At 34.5% G+C, this 13,442-nt stretch overlaps 1 pseudogene; it reads left to right on the top strand.

The window, feature by feature from the left end:
• Window positions 1-13,442, top strand: part of LOC107665510 (low-density lipoprotein receptor-related protein 1B-like) — a 312,996-nt pseudogene that overhangs the window by 60,016 nt on the left and 239,538 nt on the right.

Genomic DNA, 13,442 nt, shown 5'->3' with positions numbered 1-13,442 from the left:
TTCAGTCTGTGTGCACTGAATTTATTTAATACACGAGTTTCACAATTTGAGTTGAATTACTGAAATAAATGAACTTTTCCATGACATTCTAATTTATTGAGATGCACCTGTACATTTCAAAAGTTCAACACTTTCTTTTCAATGCAAAAAAATAAATAAAATAATAATAATATAGTTTTTTAAATATTAAAAAAAGAGAAGTCAGTCAATAAATGGGAAAACAAAGTAACTGGTGTTACTTATTTGAAAAAGTAACTTGGAGTAACTTTTATTTCTTGTAAATTTAAAAGTAATGCATAATTTTACTAGTTACTTGAAAAATTCATCGAATTATCTAACTTGTAAAAAAACAAGTTACAAGTTTGTTTTTGTAAAAAAACTATATATATATATATATGTATATATGTATATATGTATTTAATTTACAGATTTAAACTAAATTATGACTGTTTAAAATATTGTATACATTATAGTTAATTATGCATTATATAGTTTATTTCATCATGTATATTTGTTCAATTTATTTATTTGTAATTGAAGTTTTTGTTTTATGAAATTTAAAAACAACACATATAACTTAACATTTATTTATTTCATTATATATAACTATTAAAAACATTTTTAATTGATTTTGATATTTTAACTAAACATATATAACTTTAGTTAGTTAGTCAGTTTGTTAGTGTACCACATGAGGGCCCCAACTGTAGCAGGTATGCATGTAATATAAAAACAAAAACACTTATTTTTGACATTTTCGGAATGTCTGTGCCTCTGTTGGTTTCAAAAGAATTCCTTCATAATTAGTCTTTAAGCAAGACCCCCTTCTTATACGCTGTCGTGCTGGAGGGCGGCCTTGTTTGAAGCCATCAAAGAGAGACTAAAACAATAGTAAATGCTGCATTAATGAGGTTACATCACCCTCAATATCTTCCAGGTTCCATCTTGACTTCTGCTGCCTAGATACTTTTAAACCTCTCTGGAGATCCGGAGGCCCTGAGAGGAAGCGCGAGAGACACTGAGAGGATATTTTTAAACAATTCTCCTATTTGTTGAATTACATATTCTCTTTTTACCGGGATTATGAAAGTGGAGCAGAGGTCCGCTGGGAAAAGCCTTGGGGGGAAACCTGTGTATACACTTCCTTTCTCCAAAAACCTCTTGAATAAACCCACTCGGGTGATCGTTTACAAGGAAATTGAAAGTTAAGGAGGCAGACGTACTGTAGGCCGAGACGTTCGGGGATCTGGATGGAGATCAATATTGGCGTTTTGGCAGTGGTATAGCCGCACCCCTGTGACACCCCAGAAATCAAGCAATCCACAATCGGTGATTCACAAGAGACAGCTGGCGGCGTGCTACATTCTCGCGTGCTTAAGAGACTTATTTAGGAGGAACTGTGCTGGGAGTTGAATATTAAAATAGCTTTGCTCATCACATTTATACACAGCACCCCAATGAATTGAGTTAAGGGGGTGAGTCTCGGTTTTACGGCTTTTATTTGTATTTATGCTGCATGGAGAGGGAAAACAAGAACGTGGAGGGTTTTAGAAGAACTTGTGTTGTTCATCTGTTTTGTTTGAGTACGTTTATGACATCTTTGTTTGGTTCTGTTGATACTTGGTTTGAAATTTTTTTGAGTACATAATACTGAATAAAACAAGAATACTTTCTGTCATTTAAATTGTATTGTAATTAGGGTTGGGTATCGTTTTAATTTTATCGATTCCGATTCCGATTCCGGTTCCGATTCTGCTTATCGATTCCTAATTCCGATTTCAATAAGATAAAAAAATCCATTAAACAAATTTTAAGTCAAATATTTAGATGTAAACATATTTATTCTGTTTTATATCTATGGTTTTATCAAAAAAAATACCACAGAAAAAAAAAACAACTAGACTAATATCAATTTCAAACATTAAATTGTTAAAGACAAGTAAACAAATTAATTAGCAACTGAACAAATGTCAGGTACAGAAATTGAAATAAAAAGTTTAAAAACACTGTATAGTTTTCTTTTCATAAATAAAATATTGATTAATCCTCATTAAATTTACGAAAGATATTCAGTCAGTTAATGATTTTCTTTTGTTCTTTGATTAACATTAATGATAGGCAGCATGTTTATTAGACGGCTGTCTCTTTAACACCGAACACACACAGATCTAAAAATACTGTTACACTTGCGTTTTCTTTCTCATCTGTTTACGTTCACTTAAGACAAAAAAAACGGCTGTGTTTATGATGATATACTGACGTATTTCGTGCATACTGGTTGATAAATGTGAAAGAGAAGTCAGTTCTGGCCCGGAACAACCTTTGTGGAAATGCACGGAACAGTTCGAGAACGGACATAGGTCAGGAACCTGCATCGGGACCACTGTTCTCTGTGCTTGCACTCCAGATGTGTGCGCTGCACGCAAACAGTGTGCAAGTTCTTTCCCTTCCTGCACTTAAATAGTTTAAAATCACATTAAAATGTGAACGCGGGAATCGTTAAGCGGAATCGAAATGCACATGTCTTATCGAATAACCGATTATTGGACATTTGGAACTCGTTCTAAAATGGAACCTGTTCTCGATACCCAACCCTAATTGTAATTGTATTTTATTGTATTATTAATGTGGTTGCTTCTTTTTTTTGTCCTCTTAAAAATAAAGGTTATTTACTGGCATTGATGGTTCCATGAAGAACCTTTAACATCCATGGAACCTTTCCATTCCACAAAAGGTTCTTTAATGGTTCTTCTATGGCATTGCTGTGAAAACTTCCTTTTGAAACCTTTATTTTTTATAAAGAAGGAAGAAGGTTGATTAGATTTTTAAAATGTCCTGCACACAAATAAAACAATAACTAATGATCTTAAAAAGTAATGGGTTACTTGAAAAGTAACCGGATTACATAACTTGCGTTACTTGTAATGCATTACCCCCAACACTGCAGATAATTATTATTTACAATTATTTGTTTTACAAGAAAGTACTATTTCAGTTTTTCTACTTCAAAGTTTTTTTTTTTACGTGTAATTGACCATTCGCAAAGACCCCCCCACCTTACGCCACACATTCTCATTCTCACAAATACATTGCAGAGCAAAGAGGACACTGACAACACGTTGACAGACAAGACAGAACAGGTTACTCTTGCTATGAAACAAAGTTTTAGCTTTCTAATTTTGTCATTTTTAAGAAATACACAAAATAAATACCGTTTTGTGGCTCTTTAATGTGTCGTGACAGAGCTGTATCGAGTTATAGCATGAAATAAACATGAATGAACATCAGAAATTATCTTGTTTCAATCACGGAAAGACGTTAATATACACAATTTTCAATTTCAAGTCCACCGACGGTAATCTATGCTGCGTTCACGCCATGTCATAATTACTGCAATTCCAAGAAGACATCACATGATGTTCAGCTCGGTGCTGTTCACATTATGTTCACATTACTTTTGTATGAAGACATCTACATTGACAAAAGTCAATTACACGAATTTTAAAACATAAATATTATGACATAACTGCTTAATTACATTTTACTACTGGAAGCACCGCCATTTTTCTCTGGTTCCTTGTGAGGTGCAGCGGTCATGTGGTACAAGCCGTAGCTCTCAGAAAATTCCGAGTTCTACGAGGACGTGAATGCTTTTTTCAAGTTGGTATCTCGTAATTACGATAATTACGATATAGCGTGAACACACCTCGGACAGAATGGCAGATTCGCTGTTATGATTGGTCAGATCACCTGTCAGTCAAACTCCCAGGGAAGGGTCAATTCAGTGTGTTACTTGCATTATTTGGTATTTTGTGAAGTTTACTAGAAATTTGAAAATTCAGTCCTACTCCAACGTTTTTTTGACAATTTTTCTGCTGTCATCATGCAGTCATGTCAAGCATTTTAAAAAAGTAATCTGATTTTTAAACCTCTATAACATTTAATTGTTTATTAAGCACTTGAGACGTGGCAGGAACACAGATCTACCAGCCTAGTATAGAATCTGAAAGTAGCTTTGTTACAAACTGAGAGCAGTGTCTTTACCAAATTAGTCAGTATTAAAAAACAATCCATTTCTTTTTATGTTTATAAATTCATACTTAACTGACCGTGAGCTTAACTGACTGCAAACTTCTTGTGTTAGCAAATGCAAGACATAATTTTATTCCAAAAAGTTACACTACCTTCACACATCATTACAGCCTAACGCAATATTAAAGCCCACAACTGTTGCTGCAATAATCTACTGTAAGTTTGATGATAGCGAATGATCAAAACTTTTTTCCAGGACTTGTGATAAATGTTTTAACATATTTGAAAACTAGTTTCTGTGTTGCATCGTAGTCTAGCTGTCTGATAAACTTGGCATTGTGTATTACGAATACTGTTGGCTCTTTGATGAACTGCTTTGTTCCTCTTTTTGTGAGTGTCTGCCAAATGCATAAATGTTAACGTAGTTTGAAGAAGTTGAATTTGTCAAGGTTTCATTAAAAGTTCTTCTCTTCTCCAGGCTTGCGGCAGGTAAAGGTGAGATGTCCCGTCAATCACCTCCAATGCCTCGGTACCCACAGGTGTGTTCATTTCAGTACACTCTGCAATGGAGTACGAGACTGTGAGGATGGATATGACGAGGGTGTGCACTGCCGCGGTGAGTTCACAATGGTTTTATATACTGTATACACTATTGTTAAAAGTTCATTCGGCTAGGATGCAGTAAATTGCTCAGAAGTGACAGTAAAGACATTTATTACAGTTACTTTTATTTCTATTTCCAATAAATGGTGTTCTTTTGAACTTTCTATACATAAAAAAATCCTAAAAAATAAAATGCATCACGGTTTCAACAAAAATATTAAGCAGCACTACTGTTTTGAACATTGATAATAACAAGAAATTTTTGTTGAGCAGCAAATCAGCATATTAGAATAATTTCTAAAGGATCATGTGACACTGAAGACTGGGCGTAATGGGCTGAAAATTCAGGCTGCATCACAGAAATTAATTATATTTTAAAATATGTAAAAATAGAAAAAAGTGTCGGTGCCGATAGCCTTGTGGGCATCGCGCCGACATACAGCGCCATTGCACTATGGGCTTCCCGAGTTCGAATCCCGGCTCGTGGACTTTTCCCGATCCTGCCCCCTATCTCTCTCCTACTTCGCTTCCTGTCATTACACTGTCCTATCTAAATAAAGGCAAAAAAAATAGTTATTTTAATAACAATATTACTGCTTTTACTATATCAAATAAATGCAGCTTTGGTGCGCATAAGAGACTTCTTTCAAAAATAAAAAAAAGTCAAGTTTGCAGCTTGGTTTCTTCTTCTTTTCATAGTGCAGTGAACTCTTTTTATCTTAAAAGATAAAAAGATGATCCCTTTAATTGTTCATGTGATGAATCTATTTATTTAGACAATTATGAAACTAGCTAAAGACATGGCTTGAATAGTTTCGATATGTGTTTTATTTATGTTTAGTTGTGCATCAGACTTGACGTAAACAGTCTCGAATTCAGCTGAAAACATCATAATGGTCCATCGACATCTGTAGCTGCAGGTCAAGACTTTAACCTTTAAAGTGCAATTTCCATCTTAACGCCAAAAAGTGCCCATTATTTCCTCATTTTAAGAGTGTTTGACAGAATTAAACCCACAACAAATCTGCAGTCGTTTGAAGTCAGTTCCATGCAAGATAAGCACAGTCGGCTTAATGTAATAATGGGTTTCTGCTAAAAGGCAATTACTGTTTCTCCCCATGATGAAGTGAGGATTGCGTTTTCTGACATTGTGGTGACAGACAACAAGAAAAGAGGTTTATATGGAAACTGCAGCCTAGTTTACGTCTAAAACGCTGATGTATTGCAGCCGGGCATGTTTAACTGTTGAGACGCATGAGCTACATCATTCATGTCTAGAGAATGTGTGTATTTAGTTATGGCCATAATAAATGAACATATGGAGGTATTCATCATCCTCACCTTGAGTTGAACCACTCGTAAAGTGTTCGCACGCATATGCCAGGCTTTTTAAAGCAAACGAAGACCTCGCTTGGAGGGGAAACTTGCACATTTACATTTTATGTTCCATTTCAATCTTAGTCTTGGTTCGGTTTCAAAGTAGATAAAATCGTGCGTCTTGAAGACGGAGGTATGGAAGTACATGCTCCTTTGAGGAGAAAACTCGGGCCGCTTTGTTCCACCGCAGACCGGTTTCGGATTGCTCTCTGCACACCTGTCGTAACTGAGCATTCATAATTTACATTATCAGTCCGCAGAGCAGATATCAACTCTCACTCCTGGAGGTATATGAATCTGGGACAGATAGAGAGAAGAAGTGGGAGAGAAACATCTGTATGAGAATGGTCATATGAGCCAGACTCGTGTTTTTTTATTTTTTTTTATTTTGGTCAGAAAAGTTAAGACAAACTAGCCTTGTGGGTTAAAGATAGCGTGACACTAGCATTGACCTCACTTACGACCTTAATAAATGTCAGTAGTCTTATTGTGCACAATATTGCAGTGCGTAATTTTAACTTGTTCCTCTGTTTTAAGGTTACTGTGAGGCAAAAGTAAATTTTGAAGCATATAAAAACAGAAATGTAAAGCTTATAATTTTATAAAAACTTTTATGTTCATTTTTTTGTTGAAGTTTGTGTATTTGTTGGAGCTGTTAAGCTGTTCAAATGTAATTTTTTACAGTTGTTTTAGGGCTTATGGCATTGCTATAGCGATAAAGTTATAGAATTGGATGTAATAAGCATTTTTTTCCCACACTAAAATCACACTCTTACAAGAGTTAACACTCTTGTTTTATTGTTATTTGTAGAATATTGTTTACGTTTTGTAGCTATACTATTGAAACAGTGAGTGTTCAAGATTGGCCCCATTCTCTTCCATTGTAATTACAATTTACATTAATTTTTCTGTTAATATATGTGTATTATTTGAGCTGTTAAGCTATTTAAAATGTCATTTTTAAAGTAAAGTAATTTTTAGGTTCGCAGACTGTTCCAAAAATGGCGGACGAGGAAGTGATCTCTCGCGCGTATACGTCACTCATTGTTTACACAGTGCACAGTCATTGTAGGTAAGACGACTAATCAAAATGGTACTTACTTGCGCTTTTCCGGATTGTTCAAACTGACTTAAAACTAAAAGATTACGTTCTCTCGCGCGAACTCATTCGGGAGTGGTGACTTTCCACGTATTCCCAACTTCTGAGCCTGCTCGCCTGAAGTTATGGTTGATTGCTCTTCGGCATATATATATACAGTATATATATATATATATATATATATATGATTGTAGCTAGCTAGTATGCTAACATCTGGAGTAGTAGTTCTTAACTGTACAAAAAAACAAAAAACAAAAGCAAATGTGCAAATTCCATTAGCTTAGCGCTATGCAACGACAGTAAAATAGTTAGTCCAAAGTCTAATAGAAAACCAAACATACACAAACATAAACATACACAAACAAAAGAGAAATGCTTTATTTGACTTTTTAGCTTTGGTAATGTAGCATGAAACAGTATGTCACATCTAACATTCTGAGCAGAAAACTCTACTAGTATCACTTTATTTGCGATAGTCTTTAATGAAGATCCAAGAGAAAATTGACAGCTATAACATTTTCACTTAGAAATATCACATTACAGACGGTTTAATGAATTGTGAATGTCGTTTCATGTTGTATTTTACTGTGTTCAGCCCAATTGAAATGTGGGTTGCTACGTTGATAAACCTGAGTAAACAGTCTTGCAGGTATTTGACATCGACTTAAGTGCCTAACTAACCTTGACGAAGTGTTTTTAGATTCTCTTTTATTTTGTTCTGACGGGGAAAAAAAAAAAAAAAACTAGCGAGCTGCATTGGGATCACTGCCTTTGGATCACTGTGTGTTATTTTGAAACTCTTTCTTGGCTATTTTTCTTGGTTGTGTGGGGATTTGTTTTGTCATTGAGGAATGGAGCTTGCCTTCAGGTGACCACGGCTATTCACTAGAGACTAAAGAATAGAGAATAAAGAGATTTCGGCTGTGTGTGTGAATGTGTGTTTCAGTACGGTCGCTTATCTTCACGTTTCCCCACTGTTTTGGTCCTTCTCACACAGATTTTATTTAGATCATTGGGGCCTGATAAGGACTTTATATCTTTTTTTATTATTATTCAGACGGTGTCTGCCGGTGTCAGACTGACTGACGGTAGATGTGTGAAATGAATAACTTAACAAAGACGGCATAGAGCGGTGCAGAAGATAACAAAATTGAGACAAAGAGAGTCACACATTTAATTAACTTCCCTGAAAATACACACAGGAAAGGACATGATGCCGTGCACATTTCACGGCGAAGATTTTCTTGATCTGTCACATTTATTCTCGTTTGTCTCACATCAGAAGAGCGTACAGTTTTGTGTACAAAATCACAATATCTCACATGCTAGTACTCCACTACAATTAAAAAAAGACTAATCATAGATAGTTAAGCATTAACATTCCCATTCAGTATGTGTTCAAAAACATAACATGCTATCATAACAACCTGTTCTAGCTAATCATTTTTTTTTAACAAGTTACTAGTGTGATGCTAGATTAGTAGGCTTACCCATAGGAAAAATTTATTGCTCAGTGGTTGCTTTTCCTAAACTCAGGAGACTTAGATGAGATTCTCATATATCTCTCATTTTAGTATCAACAGCATTTCAGATGTTTCTCCTAAAATCCCTTAGGAGAAATGGAAGTAGACACAAATGAGACATGAGAAATATTTGAGAAAAAAAGAGTCAAACATAGAATATCTCTTTATTGTCTTGCTGCAATCTCTATCAAGACTCCATTATAGGAATATTTTATTGCTCAGTGGTTGCTCTTTCTAACCTAAGCTCAGGAGACTTAGTGGTGATTCTCATGTATTTCTCATTTCAGTCAAATCCTTAGGAGAATTAAAAGTAGACACAACTGAGACATGAGAAAGTTCTGAAAGAAAGGAATCCAAAATGACAATGTGAGAGAAACATGGGGGATCTCTTTATTGTCTTGCTGTAATCTCTTGCAAGACTCCATTATAAAAATGTTTTACTACTCAGAGGTTGCTGTTGCTTTTTTTATTGCAATGGGGTTTTCACCTTTAATGGCCAGGACAGTAGGAGTAGAGACAGGAAACAATTGGACAGGTGAGAATTGAACAGGAGCAGGAAAGAACCTTTAGCTGGGATTAGAACCCATGTTGTCTGAGGTACAGTTGTGCCTTCACATCCATGCTGCCCACAAGGCTATGGCTCTGACAGAGATTACGCTACGCTCAGGATACTAAGGGGTGATTCTTTTTTATGTCTCATGGAGATATCAGCTTTGTCTTAAGATGTATTCAGTTTTATTTTAGGAGAAACTTTAAACTTTGACTAATATTGTAAATACTAAAACTGTCATTTTAGCATTAAACATTTCAGAATATCAAGGGTTACTAGTTTAAATCTTTAAATTTATCTTCAATGTCCAGCATTGTATGCACCACATTTTCCAAACACACTAGAAAGGACTTACAAGTGCAAGATGTTTAGTATAAGAGCAATACCTTTTTTTAACAAATGTAACACTAGTGTGCCAGTGTTTTTGTTGTTGCTTTGTTTAGTATTAAAATTGTGTCTTGTACAGCCCATTTTTGCATGTAAATATAGGTTATGGTTTCCTCTGTTAATCACTGTGCAATAAAACACTGTCTACATAAAACAACTTAAAATATGACAATGCATGTATTGTCTTTGATTGAAATGGTGTAGATAAATGACATTGAAGCTAACGAGAGGGAAGACAAATAAAATAAAAAAGAGATCTCTTTACCATTTCAAATATTTCTCCTAGACAGAAATGAGGTTACGATGGAGATTTTTGCTTGAGTCTCCTGCTTCTCAAACATGTTTCCTGAGACAAAAACTCTAACACTCTCACATTTGTCTCCTTTTAAATTTTAGGAGAGACCTCATCGTCATCACACACTGTGCTCAGATTTTTCAGACTCTGGATCTCTCACATTTGTCTCCTCAAAAGTTTAGAAGAGGTCTCAACAACATTACACAGTGTGCTCAGATTTGTCTCTTACACTAAAGACTCTGGCGCTCTCACATTTGTCTCCTCTAAATTTCAGAAGTGATCTCAATAACTTTACAAAGTGTGCACCAAGTCAAATGCCTCAATATTAGTTCAAACATCAAATTAGTCAATTAATAATCAAGACTGAGTCATAAGCCATTTATGTGCCTTTCAGCAAAGAAAGCTCCAGGGTTACATTTTCTGTAGATCAGTTTTGATTAAGGCATTTGGTACATTACTATTTCCAACAACAAATTATGTGCCTAAGTACATAAACATTACCCTATAAAAAGTAACATTATCCTTATTTCTGAATAATTTCTCTCTCAATATAGTCTTTAACTCTGAATTTATGATTTTCCCCCTTTTATTTAGTGCCTTTCAAGTACTTGACTTGATGCACACTTTGTAAAGTTGTTGAGATCTCTTCTAAAGCTTTACAGGAGACAAATTTGAGACCCCTAGATTATTTAGCTAAAAAGAAAAATCTAAGCACAGTGTGTGATGTTGTTGAGATCTCTAATCTAAACTTTTGAGGAGACAAATGTGGGAGATCCAGAGTCTCTAAGGAGAAATATATGAGCACAGTGTGTGATTTTGTTGTGATCTCTTCTGAAGCTTTAAAGGAGACAAATGTGAGAGATCCAGAGTCTCTAGCTAAGGAGAAAAATCTGAGCACAGTGTGTGATGTTGTTGAGATCTATTCTAAAGCTTTAAAAGAGACAAATGTGAGAGATCCAGAGTCTCTAGCTAAGGAGAAATATTTGAGCACAGTGTGTGATGTTGTTGAGATCTCTGTTAAAGCTTTAAAGGAGACCATTGTGAGATTGTTAGAGTTTGAGAAGCAGGAGACTCAAGCAAAAATCTCCATTCGATCTTAAAGTAACCTCATTTCTGTCTAGGAGAAGTATTTGAGATGTTAAAGAGATCTCACTTTTGATTTTTCTTTCCTATGGGTAGTACTCCAGTATGGTTAAGAAAAGGCAGCGGCTATTTGCACTAAGTGAAAATAGCATATTTTCTTAGCGATAGATGCTATTTACACTAAGTGCAAATAGCAATGGATTCTATTTACACTAAGTGCAAATAGAGATAGATTCTATTTACAAGATGTTCTGCTATTTATACTACTTATTTCAAATAGTGGCAATTATCTGCACCTCAGTATTGTAGTACATTATAAAACAGTACGTAATAATAACGTATTGAGTGTACATGATGATGATAATTTTAATTCAAATTATTAAATGGATGCCACCTTATTGGGACAATAAAACCCTCGCTACACCCACCCTAATCCTACCCGTTACTTTATTTTGAACTTTTTGATTATTTTCTTCATTTTTATAAAAAAATAATCCCTGAAAATAGCACCCATACATCTCAGAGACGTCTATTTGACGTCTGCATTTACATCTACAAGACGTATTTTTTAGAGTGTTTGATCATCTGCAATACGTCTATAGGACGTTTCCTATCAGATGTCAAATAGATGTCTATTAGACGTCTTTAAGATGTTTATGGTTTAAAATGTATATAAAACTGACATCTTACAGACATCTGTCAGATGTTTGTACACAGCAGATGCTTTCCAGATCAGTGATCTTTAACATACCTCTTGCAGACGTACGTATGCTATCTGCTTTATGATGTGATATGAGATTTGTAAAGGGAGAAATAAAGTTTGGTTCGATCGATTTAAAAAGCATGCACCTTACGACCTACGCCACTGGAACTGATGATTGATCAGTGTCTTTTGTAGTGTTGACTACCCCAATCACACGTTGGTGGGCAGAGTTAGTGTAAATAGCCTCTGCCAACAAGGTGGGCTATTTGCACTTAATGTAAATAGACACTCTGTTAAGAAAAATACTAATCACATCCTGAAGAAAGCTAACTGTTAGCATTTCCATTCACTACCTGTTCAAAACATAGCTTGTTATCATATCCGATTCTAGCTATTTTTTTTAACCCAGTTAGCGCTAGCTAGTAGGCTAAGCTGTTAGCTTGCTATCTGAAGGTTAACCATATCACACAATAATACTACACTTAGACTAATTCAGGATTTTTATTCAGTATCTGTTCAGAAACATAGCTTATTGTGATATTTTGTTCTAGCCAATAGAAAACAGTTGGCACTATGCTAAAGTAATAGAGCAAGTAGCTTGCTATCTGGCACTAACAGCACAAAGAAAGGGAAATGTTTGGGAATTGTTTGTTTCAGTAAATTAGTATGGGCTAATTAAATCATGCTAATTAGCCAAACTTTGACTTGTCCTGAGCTTCACTTATACTTGCATTTGTATAAACATGTTGCACCATGGATTGTCGCTTTCTGTAAAATCACAGCACAGGCAAAAGGTCTTGTTGAATTTACAGAGCAATCATAGTCATCTGTGTCTAGAGATTGAGGTTGCACATTATAGAACATGAGCGATGGGCTTTCTGCCCTCTGGGCTTGAGAAGCTGCCTTATTTTACACATCCACATTTATAGCACAAAGGAAATGCTAAAGCTCATAAACTTTATATCTTTATGTGACAGGAAGGACTGTAACCTTGAAAATGTGCTGAGTGTCCCTCCTGCGTGTCTTTTTTTTTTCTTTCCTCTTGCTCTCCACAGCTTGCTCTCTACAGTCTTTTCACAGTTCCCTTCAACAAAGGCTTTTAAAGGCTAACATGAGTCTGCTTTCAAACAAGCACTGCATACTATTGTATTTATTCTACGTTTTTTTATGCAGTATTCTATGCAAAGGGTTCTAAATTCCATGTATCCAAAATATATATTTGTTAATATATTTCAAAGTAGACAAAACATGGCCAAAAATATATTGCTAATATGTATTATGATATTTATTATTGTTGTATATGAATTAGTGCTGTCAAACGATTAATCGCATCCAAAATAAAAGTTTTTGTTTACGTAATATGTGTACACTGTGTTTATTTATTGTGTATATATAAATACAAACACATGCATGTATATATTTAAGATGTTATGTTTATATATTAAATATATTTATATATAATATAAAATATAAGAATATAAAAATATATATACATGTAAATATTTTGTAAAATATATACTGTATGTGTGTGTATTTATATATACACAATAGATATACACAGTACACATACATATAGTATGTAAACAAAACATTTATTTTGGATGCGATTAATCACAATTAATCGTTTGACAGCACTAATATGAATATTGGTATGTAATTTTATATTATACATCTTGTCTAAAGGTAATTTAAAAATCGATTTTGGACTATATATATGCAAATGTAGGTAATTTTTAAAAATAATACATAACTACAATTTAATAATAATAATACTAATATGAATATGAATA

The sequence above is a fragment of the Sinocyclocheilus anshuiensis genome, unplaced genomic scaffold (assembly GCF_001515605.1).
Source record: "Sinocyclocheilus anshuiensis isolate Anshui unplaced genomic scaffold, SAMN03320099.WGS_v1.1 scaffold543, whole genome shotgun sequence".
Taxonomy (NCBI): Eukaryota; Metazoa; Chordata; class Actinopteri; order Cypriniformes; family Cyprinidae; genus Sinocyclocheilus; species Sinocyclocheilus anshuiensis.
The sequence above is the reverse complement of the archived record's forward strand: the minus strand, read 5'-3'. Positions and strand labels throughout refer to the sequence as shown.